The 14,977-nt window shown below is 31.6% G+C and overlaps 1 long non-coding RNA gene across 3 annotated transcripts; it reads left to right on the forward strand.

Annotated features, from left to right (window-relative positions):
* Positions 1–408: 408 nt before the first annotated feature.
* On the forward strand, positions 409–12,338 carry LOC148846365 (uncharacterized). 3 transcript variants are annotated; one of them, XR_016102007.1, is made up of 5 exons: positions 409–590; positions 1,786–1,894; positions 10,731–10,843; positions 11,006–11,140; positions 11,957–12,338. It is a non-coding gene; the product is annotated as an uncharacterized LOC148846365 (long non-coding RNA). The 3 variants fall into 3 exon arrangements; XR_016102008.1 differs by having other exon boundaries at positions 12,034–12,338; XR_016102006.1 differs by lacking the exon at positions 11,957–12,338 and adding an exon at positions 11,260–11,331.
* Positions 12,339–14,977: the final 2,639 nt, after the last annotated feature.

A 14,977-nucleotide genomic window follows, 5' to 3' on the forward strand; every position in this document is an offset into this window, starting at 1 on the left:
GGAGTAAAAAGTATTACCAGAAGAACCCAGGTAACAATCAATCCAAATAACAAGAATGAAAGCAGAAGAAAATAGAATGAGAACAGTAGTATGAAGTTCATATAAGAAGGAATATATATAGAAAATGATCAATAGGCAAATACCATCTAACGAGTAGAAGAAATTATTATGGCTATTCACTTAGGTAATCAAACACTAACTAAAATATGAAGAGACATATTAATCCCAATCAAGCATGTAAGTATCAGACTATTAGATTAGTCCCTATTGAGCATACAAGTGATAGTAGGTTATCATGTTCGCAAGTGATAGGCTATCAGATCTATGAGGCAGCATGTATCACACGTGTAATACATGCTGGCTAGGATCATCAGATTTTCTCTTTCGTTCTCCCGTGCAAGGTCTCTTCTGTGGAAGGTAGGCTTTCCTTCGAGTTCCAAAACAAAGTCATGGAGGGCAAAATAGAGAGGGAAAAAGAGACCTTCTTCCTCGAAGGTTGCCAGAAAAGACAGGGAAACTCATTCGTTCTCCCGTTCTCCCTTCGCAACAGTAGGGAAACTCGAAAGCAATTTGTGAAGAGACTCAAAAGGGTGAGCTCTCTCGAAAGTCATGCTTTATTTAGATTCCATCTACACGCACAAAGTGTTTGCATGTGAGACTATTAATCTACTCGTACGAGTAGATTTCATATACTGAATGGTGAGCACATCCATTCTGTAATAATATAGATATACAAATATAGATGAGTGAACCATGTGATGTATTTAGCGTGATTGGTTAAAATATTAATTTAATGTGCTACATATATTCATTAATGCAATGTAGTTGTACCACAAAATATTCAAATGAATGATAAATGTTATGCATATTCTACTAGAAAGTATTTAAAATATATAAGAATAATGCATACTTTTCATAGATTAAAGTTATTTTATTTTTTGTCTAATTTTATTGATTTTTAGTTTACATTTTATCTTAGTGGTGACCCACATCAGTGCTCAATTTTTCCTAGAGCTTTTAAGACTAATTTTAACTTCATAAAGTTTAATCAAACGGTTTTGCACAAAAAAAAAAATACTTTTCCTCAACCTCATAACACTAAAGTATGCATAATTGTTTGTAAAGATTATTTTGAGTAAAAACAAATATGTTGTAAGCTCCTTGAGCACCTTTTTCACCCTTTCTTTTCAAAAATATGGTATATTCTCATTTTTAAAGGTCTTAGAGTATGCTTTGATACATGTTACCTTAGATTGAAATTTTCATTAAAGTTCATTATAATTTGAAAATAGAATTTTATTTTGAATTTTTATCATCATCCATATATATTTAATTTTTTTTATTTTATTCAACTGAAAAAGCAAACTAGAGAACCACATCCTATAATGCCATCCCTCAATAGAAAAAATAAACAAATCAGAGAGTTAAAAAAATAATGAAAACGCCTCACTTTTAATATGGTTTTAAATGAAGAAATATCTCATACATATATTCTTGCAAGGAGCTCTAATAGATTTTAAGAAGATTATTTAAGATTTCTTGTTTTATGTATAGATGGTAAAGTCCCTTTGTATTGGGTTAGGTTGAGAGGGAAATGTTGTGTGCTCTATTGTTGTTGGGGCAAAACAAGTTATACCCCCCTCTTTTTGATATATAATGGTTAATAAAGTTTATAATGACAGCCCCCTCCACCTAAAGTAAATTTAGGGGTCTTTAAAAAAAATACATAATATGGCTCAAAGCCTAGTTTGCTAATACATTGGCATATTTGTTTGCTTCTCATAGGGATGCACATGTATTGGTTTTGTCTCACACTGAAAAAGCATAAGAAGTGTAAGGGACTTACATACAAGGATTGACCTACAACTTGATGGCTTAAATTTCTTGGTTAAAGGTGATGTTCAACTTTTGTGTATAAATCCTATATTCAAGTATGATCTCCCTAGTTTTAGCAACTCTCTTACTTTCCATCAGTATTATTAGATTTAATGGCTTAATTGGAGTTAGCAAGAGTAATTGGTTACTCCTATGGTTAACTCTACCCCTAGTTAAGTGTTCTCGAATAAGTTAGAGATTGGTGATTCTCCATTGGAAACTAGTGATTTAATGTGGGTTCCCTATGATCGTAAGCAAAGCAAAGGTTCTTAGTAAGATACATATGTCAAAATGCCAATGTTAATATAAATGCCACTTACCCAAATATAGGACATGTCAAAATATTGAAAATGTTAGATGAAAATACTATAAAAATTACAAGCATTATGAAAATATTATGAAATATGTGAAAATATGCAATGATATTTTGTAAAATGATAAAAAATATTAGTATACTTTTCTAGACTACTATTTTATTCCAAACCATTACACAAAGCTAAAAAACTAAAATAATAATGAATTAGTGAATAACGAAATTATCCTACTAACTGTAAAAGTTCACAATTACCATTTAAATAACATAATATTATATATATAAAAACTAAGGTTTAGCATCACATTCAAAACCATTATACAAAGCCAAAAAAAATACTAAAATTGATAACAAAATGCTAAATAATAAAGACATCATACAAACTTTAAAAATTAATAGTTAATAGTTAAACTACATGATCTGTTACATAATTAAAAACTAAAATTTAACATTACATTCAAAAGAAATTTCTAAATAGCTCAAAGTTGTTATTATCTCCATTAGGTGGGAGGAAATATTATTGCTAGATCTATTTGTTTACAATATTGTTGTCAACTAATTATCATATTATGATACCATCTCCTATATTTCACTACTAAAAAAAGCACCTATTAAGGCAACAAAAAATGCCTCTAAAATAGAAAAAATCACCTATTAAAAAAATCACTCAGGTGATTGCCTGTAAATGTTTAGCCTCTAAATGTTATAGAGGCATTTGACTAATAATTAGAGGCACATTTTTATAAATGCCTAAAAAAAAATAAGATATTGAAGCACGCAATCATGCCTCCAAAGCATTGCCATTAAAAAGCATTATGTAGAGGCATATATGAATGCCATCAAATGTATATTTTTAGAGGCCTTTTAATTAAATTTGAGACAAATTTATTTGCCTCTAAAAGTAATTTTAAGAATCCTAATTATGTTTTATAGTATCACTTATAATTACCACTTGGTTATTCTTATTTAAAAGCACTTGCTACCCCTCTGAAGATCATTTATTTTTGTTTTAAAATACTATTTTATCATATGTAAAGCTTATATAAACCTATATAAAAAAATTTAATTTTCTATTTAAAACAATTCATTCATATATCTATTAAAAGATAGCCATTATTTCTAGATATTGTTTCATATTAATTGATACAAATTAAAAGAAAAGAAAATTACAAAAAATGAATCACTTCCTACTCTAAGAAAAGAAAAAAAGTAGTTGATCTTAACACCATTTGTATTCTTTTTCTTCTACAACCTACAAGAAAAAAAAATACAAAAAAAAAAGATTAGTTAAATTAGTAACTATAATTTTTTTAAAAACAAAAGATCTTTAACTATCTGATTACATATTACATGATACTTACCTTAAAAACAACATTTGAAAAGTAGCATTTTCCTATTCTTGCATCAAAGCCGTAAATCCATACCCTAGTATATGTCAAAATAACTTTCCATATGTTCTTTGCTCCTAATCCTGGGGCAAGTTGAGGTTTCAAGCGCCTGTATGTGTGGAGATGGGTGGGTTTTTGATTTGTTGCTCTTGTGATCTTTTAATTTCCTTTTATCTTCCATCACTGGTAAAATAAAAATTATAAGCCATCCTTATTAGTGAGGTAAACAAACAAAACTAAAAAATCAAAGAAATAAGGGTGATTGAAATTAAGTAGTCTAAACATATTTCTACCATATATTGTTATCATTCTATCTATTATTCTTCTTCACTACTTTTAGTTGTTTTACACCTTTGTATGTGGTGTAATATTTCTTGAATTTTATTGGTCTGCCCCCCCCCCCCCCTTTTGATAAACCAAGGTCATTAGTGGAAAGACAAAGAAAATCCCTATTTCTAATGATGAAAACCAATATAGTTTTAATTAATGATTTGGGGTGTTCCTTGTATTAAAAAAAGGGGGCTTCTCCAAATGACTCCTTTCTTTTCTAGAAGTCAAGCATGATATTTTCCTCTTTTCTTAGTGATGATTTACCTAATCTGTAATTCTTTGAAATTTATTTTTATTTCTCCAATCCAAATAACCGATTATTAACAGTTGACCCACATGGCCTTCTTTTGTCTATTTTTTCTCAGTTCTTTGTCCTAGGACTAAGTTTTTGATTGATGCCATTAGGTTAAGTTCCCCTCATTGAAAATAAGAGTGTTAATTAGGAGTAATACATTATTGTCTACATTTCTGTGTATGTCCCTAAGTGATGTGTTTTTAGTATAGCATTGTAAAGCATACTGCATATTACATAAATGTAACAGTTTCCTTTTAAATAGGGGATTATACATTATTGTCTTATGGTCTAAAGTTGATGCTATCCAAGAGAATTATTAAAATGGTTCTAATGACACTTTGAACATAGGAGTCATGATATGAACATTATTTCTTTTAATTGCTAATGGGATATTTTCTTTTACAAAATTCATTTTTTATCGGTAACTATAAAATTTTATTGATATTAGTAGAATGTACAAGGTGCAAATCATAACTAATACAAAACCTTTAGGATAGATAAAAAGGATCAAAATATGCAATGGATTAAAACACTCATAAGTATCAAAATCCACAAAACATCTGTTTAAGTCACCAATCAAAAGACCAAGAGAGTGTTCTGGTCATATTAGGAAGTCCTTGCTTCCACATTTGACAGTTGTATATGACATCATGGATCTCCTTAAATTTGAAAGTATGTTTGTGTGCACGCACGCACGTCTATGTGTATGAAAGAGAAGGAGAGCGAAAGAGTAGCAATAGATACTAGACAAATGTCATTCGTTATTCAAAATTTCAATATGAAAGAAAGGAAAAGAAAAACCATGCTCTAGACTTCAGTTTCTAAAGAACAAGTGTTGTTAATAGCACTTGACAACAAACATTCAAGGAGATAACTGATAAGCCTTTATTTATACATATTTTCATACATCTAACTTTGTGATTTTGGTAATAATGTTTATCGGAATTAGCATGGTATTGCACTAATTATGATGAAATTGTCTTGCAAGGTGATTTGAAACTTAATTGTGAAATTTTAAGAAAAAATTCGATTTAATTGATCAAGACAATCATAGAGGAAAGTCCATGCAATAATGGTGTTCCATGATGTGGCCATGAAGAAGAGAATCTATTGAAATCGGATTTGATATGCATGCACAAAAGAAAGAAAATTTTCCTATTTTGACATAGTTCCCGTATTTTGGGCATAACTTCTTTCCTATAACTCTGATTTAGGTGATTAAAATAGCCAATTAAAGCTAAGAGATAGGGTTACAACTCTTATGTTTACCATACACCCTAATTCCGCCTCCAACCAAGTGAAATTGTAGCTATAAGTCTTGGGTCTAACCATTGGCAGTGCAGAAAAAATAAGAATTTAACTTTGATTAAGACTAGGAGACCTAATTTGTATTGAATTAGGAATTTGCATTGAGAGGCAAGTGAGGGGTGGCTGCATTATAAAAAGGACTATAGACTTAAGGCAAAAACACACATCCCTAGAGAGAATTTGGCAGAAGAGAAAAGAAGAGGCAGTTTCAGCATGTTAGAAAATGAGAGGAATAAACCAAACCTAAGAGTGAGGAAAGCTTAGTTGTTGCATTTGTCTTCTACCTTCAAAGGCTAAAGCTTTCTTGTTGTTCTACTCATTCCTTGATGTGTTTTTGCTAGGTTTCTTCTTTAAGATTCTTGAGTGTGTTAAATTTAATTATGTCAAGCTAAATTCTCTTAGCTAAGGTTTATATGGATTTTGATTTTAGAATTATATAATTATTTGTTTAATTCAATTCAAGACCTTATTATTATTTGCATGAGGAATTTATTATTGTTGTATTTAATGCTTTAAAAGAATTGGCCAATCTTTTAATGATTTGATGGTTTATGCATGATTGACTAAATGATTTCTATGAATTAGATCCCTAGGCAATAAAAATCGCATGCTAGACTATGATATTGAAAGATGGTTAGCTCATGTGTGGAAATCAAGGAAGCTTGGTGAGTCAAATCTCCTTTTAAGATTAGAGGTTTTCAAAAAACATAATGCTTATTTTTCCTTTTCACAACCACTTATAAATTTGATGGTAAAATTAGATTAATAAAAGATTAACATGACTTGAGAAAGCTTATTAATTAATTTAAGGAAATCCACCATCACATGTAAATAACTTTAATATATTTTAAGGTAATTTTGGTTTTGAGTTGGATTGAATAGGTAATTATATAACCTTGATTTAATGAAATCTAAATCCTAACTGCATTCATTCATTGATTTAGTTTTTATTAAGTTTTAGATTTGCATTAATTCTTCTTAGTTTTTATTCACTCAAGTGATTCATGAGTTCAACTTAGGTTAGTTTAAAATGAATTTGGTACTGTGATCTAGTCTCTATGAGATCGACACTCATCTCATCATTATACGGATATTTGATTAATGTACACTTGACTGGATTAACTATGCATAAATTACACAACAAGTTTTTAGCGCCATTTCCAGGGATTGAACCCGAGTCGCCCACATGACTGGTGGGAATGCTCACCACTATATTACAAAAACTTGTTGCGTAATTTATACACAATTAATTCAGGCAAGTGTACATTAATCAAATATGCGTATAATGATGAGACGAGTGTCGATCCCATAAAGACTAGATCATAGTACCAAATTCATTTTAAACTAACCTAAGTTGAACTCATGAATCACTTGAGTGAATAAAAACTAAGAAGAATTAATGCAAATCTAAAACTTAATAAAAACTAAATCAATGAATAAATGTAGTTAGGATTTAGATTTCATTAAGTCAATGTTATATAATTACCTATTCAATCCAACTCAATGCCAAAATTACTTTAATATATATTAAAGTTATTTGCATGTAATAGTGGATTTCCTTAAATTAATTAATAAGCTTTCTCAAGTCATGTTAATCTTTTATTAATCTAATTTTACCATCAAATTTATAAATGGTTGTGAAAAGGAAAAATAAGCATTATATTTTTTGAAAACCTCTAATCTTAAAAGGAGATTTGACTCACCAAGCTTCCTTGATTTCCACACATGAGATAACCATCTTTCAATATCATAGTCTAGCATGCGATTTTTATTGCCTAGGGATCTAATTCATAGAAATCATTTAGTCAATCATGCATAAACCATCAAATCATTAAAAGATTGGCCAATTCTTTTAAAGCATTAAATACAACAATAATAAATTCCTCATGCAAATAATAATAAGGTCTTGAATTGAATTAAACAAATAATTATATAATTCTAAAATCAAAATCCATATAAACCTTAGCTAAGAGAATTTAGCTTGACATAATTAAATTTAACACACTCAAGAATCTTAAAGAAGAAACCTAGCAAAAACACATCAAGGAATGAATAGAACAACAAGAAAGCTTTAGCCTTTGAAGGTAGAAGACAAATGCAACAACTAAGCTTTCCTCACTCTTAGGTTTGGTTTATTCCTCTCATTTTCTAACATGCTGAAACTGCCTCTTCTTTTCTCTTCTGTTGAATTCTCTCTAGGGATGTGTGTTTTTGCCTTGAGTCTATAGTCCTTTTTATAATTCAGCCCCCACTCAATTGCCTCTCAATATAAACTCCTAATTCAACACAAACTCCTAATGCAACAACTAAGCTTTCCTCACTCTTAGTCAAAGTTGAATTCCTATTTTTTCTGCACTGCCAACTGTTAGACCCGAAACTTGTAGCTCAAATTGCACTTGAATGATGTCGTAATTAGGGTGTGTAGTAAACATAAGAATTGTAGCCCTATTTCATTGCTTTAATCAGCCGTTTTAATCATCTCAATCAGAGTTATAGGCATGAAGTTATGCCTAAAATACGGGAACTATGTCAAAATAGAATTTTTTTTTTTGTGCATGCATATCAAATTTGATTTCAATAGATTCTATTCTTCATGGCCACATCATGAAACACCATTGCTGCATGGACTTTCCTCTATGATTGTCTTGATCAATTAAATCGAATTTTTTCTTAAAATTTCACAATTAAGTTTCAAATCACCTTGCAAGACAATTTCATCATAATTAGTGCAATACCATGCTAATTCCAAAAAACATTATTACCAAAATCATCAAATTAGAGGTATGAAAATATGTATAAATATAAACTTATCAAATACTCTCAAACTTAGCTTTTGATCTTCCTCGAGCAAAATATGAATAAAATCATACTTGAGTTCATAAATTGATCATGCTTTACTTATCTTGATTTTCCAAAGCATATGCCTCAAAGATTGCATAAGGTATATAACTTGGAAACCATTCAAAATATCAATCAAGAATTATCATAAATCTTGTGCTAACAAAATCTCATCATGAAAATTGAAGTGTGTGTTTTGCCAATTTTCAAGTTTCATGCATGCTTCTTAGTTCAAATTATGCAAATCAATGGATCTTTGAAATTGATCATTAAAATTTTTGGATATTCCATAAGCTTGTTTTTCATAGTCTTTCTCCACTAATAAAGAAAATTATAAAACTTTAGATTAATAGGTCTTTATTAAGTTTGTAATGTGAGGCTTAGGTAGGACTAACAAAAAAAAAAGATTAGGAATTACAAAGCAAGAGAGCATAGAAGGATATGTACATATAAATGTACTCTCAATATATCCCCATATTCTTTATTTTTCTTTTCACATGTATCACAATCCCCAAACTTATTTCATTTGATCTTCTAGGGCATGAATAAACTTTTTAGCACATAATTTTAGGCTCATAATCGATTTTTTAAGCCTATTTTCTATATTTTTTTCTCAATACTTTTTTTTTCATCTTCCCTTTTTTCATTCATCAACATCATTGTGCAAAATTAAACTCTCTTAAAGGGTGGATCATAGTTTTTTGGGTTTGACAGGTTAAGTACAATGAGTGTTAAAGAAAATAATTCTAATGGTGGCTAATCATATGCTTTGCATATGCCATTCTTTTGAAAATGCTCAAAAGGGTAACTAAGGATTGAAATATATCAAGGTTGGCTTTAAAAGGCTCAAACGATCTAAAAATGACCTAAATCATCTCTAAAGTAATATGTTGTCTAAGATTTCACCTCAAAAGCTAATCAAACAAGTTCCAGAATATCACATAATGATCATAATAATCCATATAACTCACATAATCATTTACTAAGTTGCACACAATTCATAAGATCATGGCATAATATGCTCAAGAATTTCATCATTCATGATACAATAGAGTTAACACAAGAATCAATTTTAGTTGACTAGATAACAATTGGATTTGTTACTAGGTCTACCTTAATCTAGCTTGATAAAAATCTGAATAAACTAGACAGAGACAGACATATATGTGAAATGTTGTCAGACCCAAAAGGCCAACTTGGTCACCTGTTACCAATTCAACTTATTCTAACAACACTGGATTTATGTGACAAAGATAAGCCTCCCTCATTTTTTAATAAATAGGATTAGAGACCAGGTTTCAAAATCTTTTTATGGTCTTTTAATTAAAGAAAATTAGCCAAATGGGTTGTTTTGAAACATTTAATAAAATTGAAATCTATTGAACAGGTTAGTTATACACTTTTAAAGAAGAACTCTAGCTGTATAGGTTGTTCAAAACCATAATTAAATATGTTATCCTGAAAACTATAGATCTGATGCAATACTTTTGGTTTTGGTTTTAGACACAGGACCTTGCATGATGTAACAAATCCATAATGCTCAAGACACCTTATTCAAAGGTTAGTTAACCAACCAATATGGGGACATTACTCAATTTTAAATGAGATTTTATCTATTAAAAGAACACCGAGCCTATTACCCATATTAATGCGTATATATAAGTTTGTCACATTGGTCTAGTTATAGTGGGATCTCATCAGAATAGACTCAATGTGTTCAATCGATAAATGAATGGATTATGGTAGGAGTGCAACTTGGAGCAGGTTAGCTCAAAGCTAACCTGAAAATGAATGGTCAGTTGAAGGTTAGGTTAGGATTAGGAAGAAAAATATGATTACAATGTTAAGCGTCTTTCATTTCCTTTTTTAAGAGTTAAGGTAAAATTAAGAAGAAAGAGGGTTCATAGAGCCCCCAAACTAGCCACCTTGCTTCAAAAAGCACAAAGTTTAACTAAGAAACACAATTGAGCTGAGGCATAGACCCTAAAATGTGTCTCATTTGTGCACCAAGGCAAACCTTTTAAATCACCGTTTTAAAGGCAAAGATATTTTTTTTTAAGTACTCCTAAACCACCATGACTTTGTCCCAAATGTAATTAATCTTATTTGGCAATTCCTCCAGCCTTATGCAAAAATGACAACTAACTTATACATTAGAATAAAAAAGTGGCATTTATGATTATGATCAATTTTTTAAGAATTCCATGCATTATAATTAGCCATTTCCTATTATGACCAATATTATTCACAAGATAATCCTTTTGGTATTATTGTATTTTTAGGTCTATACATTCTTAAGTTCTTTCACATTAATATGTTTAATTTTAATGTTTATTTTTGTGATTTTTAACTAATTTCATAGCTTTTTTTTGCCTTTTAATAGTTTCAATTCTCAAATGTCCAAGAGCACCTCCTAGTGCTTTAAGTATGGTCGATTATTGAAGTAGTGGTCATGAACAATTAATGAAACATCTGAGGGCACAACCTGTTGATGAGGTAATTTAGTAGAACCAAATCTTACATGTGCAATTCTTAGATACTATGCACATATGTTGCAATTTTATGGTTGTGCAAATGAAAGTCATCCTATCTTGTTCATTCTCATGGATTGATAGAGTAGGTGGTTGTTAATTACTTCTCTTTTTTTTATGTATTCAGATCACATAACCAGCTTTAGTTCAACGAGCTTCATGGTCACTAGATGACCGTCCACTAATAGTAGCTTGTACCATTCACCAGGGTCAAATGTCACTAGCATGGAATTCTATCATTCTCATCATACATTACTTCTTGGTATTTTACTAACTTGTCATTTCTGTATCCCTTTTAAATCAATGGAGGAATTTTTACTTTATGATATAATCACCACACAATCATGTTTTCTTTCCTGACTTGGACTATCTTTTATGTAGTTGGTTCTGATAATGGTGAAATTACACTATAAAAAATTGCTTTACAACAGAGGTTGGTTTCAAAGCCATTCAAGATATGGGAGATGGCAAATTGCTCATTGCCATTTGAAGTTCTCTTTCATCTCTTATCAAAGATTCATCAAAAAGAAAAAAAAAAAAAAAAACAGTGCCCTACTTCTATTTTTCTTTGGAACACCTTGGTTTGTTTAACTTCTTTGAGTTCTTATAGATTTAATGTTTTACATAGAAAAATAACATATGTATACGAACTCATTAGCTATTGATTATGGGGTGACCATTTAGAAGAAGAATTTATTAAGGTGCACTATGGCGTTCATTTTCTAGAATTTGATTTGGTTGACCTGAACCAATAGTTAAGGTCAATCTAATGGGTATAATTATATGCCACATTTGGTTTTGGCTTTTATGAATGTCATGCAAATTGAGGAAACTATTAGTGTTTAAGATGGGTTGATAAGGAAACTAATCATGTAACTTATAATCTTTTGTCGGTTGCCATTGTAAAAGATTCATCAATATCTATCAGTCGTGTAACATGGAGTCTAGATGGAATTTTGTTGGGAATGACCAACTTATAATCAAATGCAATTTAGTATGGTTGATTTATTTTTTATTCCATATTATGCAAACTTTCTTCATGATTATCAAATTGATTCAATGTCATTATTTTGTGTAGAACACATTCCAATTGAAGTTTAAACTATTGGAAGAAACCAAGTAATGGTGTTATTTTACTTTGCTATGGATGGATAGTGTTGATGCAGTTGGAGGAGATATGAAGCTAGTTACTATTTCTATCAATAGAAAATACATAAAGAAATAGAAGAAGACATGAGAGAGCAGCTTGAAGGACACAGTAAGGTGGCATTTGATAAATCTGAAATCTAAAGTCTGTAAAGATAAAAAGATATTAAAACTGTCTGAAATTTGAAAAGAGGCATAGAGTTTTTCTATATAAGTATATTTAGGACCCTGGATAATTGTTTAGGACATCCTCAATGATATTATCTTTTACAATAATATAATCAACAGAATTTTGGACTACTCCATGATCAATATTTCTGCTATGTATATGATGGTGAACTGTGGATCTACTGTATAAACAAAGCTCACCATTTTGAGGGAAAAAAAACTGAAGAACAAGCCACACTGTAACTAGACATGTACAATTCCAGAAAACATGACTCTAAATTCAGCTTAACGAAATACTTTTGATGTAAAAAAAAAATTGTAAGGTAATTATTAGTAATTTACATATCTTTCTAGTTACCACCATCTTAGAGTATCACTGGCAAAGAGAAACCCCATGCTCTGCCCCTAAAGTTTTGAGAAAAAAAAATGTATAAAAAATGATAGATCTGAAGGGATGAGAGATCCATCATATGGATAGCCGAACCCTGCAGGTAGGTTGGGTGAAATTTCAAAAATTTCTCTCTCCCATGTGGGAATCACATTCCCTATTTTAGAAAACTGCATTTTCAAGTATCAATCTTGAACCCTAAACCAGACCAGATCTGAAACCAAAAGGTAGGAGAGGGATATACCTGATATAGAGTAGTTGTAACTTCCAATGAAGGTGTTCACGCCCAAGGAGATCTCCAAAGACTGCTCCCACTGAAGATGACATAGTGTAGGGTAGTGTAGGGTGGAGCAGAATCAGTAGGGTGGTCTTTCAGCAAGAACCTGATTCTTCACCAAGAATCTGATGGAGGGCGAGTGAGCACGACTTCAGATAAGTTTTTCTCCAAAAACTAATATCTAGAACCTTTCTTGATTGCTCCTACAGGTGAAGATCGAACTGGCTATGGTGGAGCTGTCTTCTCTCTTGAATCTGTAATCTGATGGGGTGAACTAGGATTCACCCTTCTCCTCTATTTATAGCCTTAAAGGGAGCTTCTCCTAATCCCATTAGAAGTTTCCTAATCCAAATCTTGTATTTGGATCTGGACTCTCTTTAAGAGATAAGGATAATCTCTTATCTTATATGCAGATAAAGATCAACCCTCCTAATCTTATTAGGAGTTTTCTAATCCAAATCTTTATTTGGATCTGGACTTTCTGAGTGGATAGGGGTAACTCCTTATCCTATCTGCTAATCTAAATCCTAGAACCACCCCTTCTTTAATTAATCATATTAAACCAGTTCGAATTGGGATTTAGGCCCATTAAGTCCATGTGCTCTCTTATCCTCCAAACTGTTGCCCAGTTGGATATCCTTGTATGGCGTGGGACCTAAATATTGATGTACACATCAACCACATGGGTTCAACCCAGCCTCTGTTACAAGGTCTGGCCGAATTCATTGTAAGAAACATTGAACCCCTGAGTCCATCACCATGGGCTCTTAATAGGCTTTCAAGTAGTCTAGAAGCTGCCACCTCTAGCTTCTCTTGAAACTTCTAGAATTTGCTGCCCTTTTCTCCTCTTGAACCTTCTAGAAAATGCTACCCCTTTCTCTTGAACTCTCTAGAAGTTGCTGCCCCTAGCTGAAATTTGGGCTACAATTGAGGTTGCTCTTGAGCTGAAATGGGCCTCCTCTTTGCTGAGCCGAATTGCCTTTCTTGCTAGGCTCTCTCTTTGGGTTCTCCCAAAGAGTGTAGCATGGGCTGCATGTGCCGAGCGAACCTCTCTTGTTCTCTCGGCTGGGCCATGGTTAGCTGGGCTAAATTACCTCAAATTTGGCTCTTTTCTTTTTGTTTTATGCCTTTTTTCTCCTGAGTTGGTTTCCCCTAAAATATTTCTTGAAATTAAGCTGAAATGGAGTGAAACTCAAATAAACCGTCAGAAAAATCATGCATAAATCCTTATAAATTGTATGTAAATTATGTACTCATCAAATACCCCCATACTTAAGCTTTTGCTTGTCCTCAAGAAAAGACATTAGCCATAAACTGAATATCCCCGCTTTTATTCTCACCATTTATCAGATGAATTTTTAGGAGGGGAATGCATTGAGTGGTCGGGAAACTTTTGTAAGTATTATGCTCCTATTCCTATAAACTACCATTTTACCATATGCATAAGAGCCAAAGAAAGGGAGAATATGAGATCCTTCAAGTTCCAGCTTTCACTCCCATTCAATATGTAGATCAACTCCTTGACCACCAGAATTAACCATCACTTTGAATTAGGTTTCAAATCTGTAACTGCACCTCATGAGTGATCAACTGCACTTTGTCCCCTTGAACCTCAACCATCACCACATTTTCTTTATTTCTTAAATTTTTTGGTTGTGAGTGCATTTTATGCTCCATCTCACACTTTTTCCTTTTTCTTTTGGTGTGAGTGCATTTTATGTTCCATCTCACACTTTTTTTTTTTGGTGTGAGTGCATTTTATGCTCCATCTCACACTGGTCACAGGCTTGAGGCAGATAACAAAACTCATATTCCAAATTGCTAGTTTTACTATTTAGCTCAGAATAGCGGAGTCAATTGGACTTTATCCTTTTTTAGTTGTTGAATCTCATGCATTAACAGTTCAGATGTGAATTAGCTCGAATGTCCATTAATAATAAAATCAAATGCTTTCATACACATGAAGGTAGTTAGGGCTGGTCATGATGAAAGACATGTTTAGCCCCCTTAACCTCATGCATGTGCTAAGTTGGATCTTTCACAAGAATAAAAACTGATACATACGTTGGTCTCCCTCAACTCCTTATACTCCCTCTTTAAATTCACTTAATAAGCATCAA

This window comes from Nelumbo lutea, chromosome 7 (genome assembly GCF_056320005.1).
Source record: "Nelumbo lutea isolate HS-2025 chromosome 7, American lotus-T2T, whole genome shotgun sequence".
Taxonomy (NCBI): Eukaryota; Viridiplantae; Streptophyta; class Magnoliopsida; order Proteales; family Nelumbonaceae; genus Nelumbo; species Nelumbo lutea.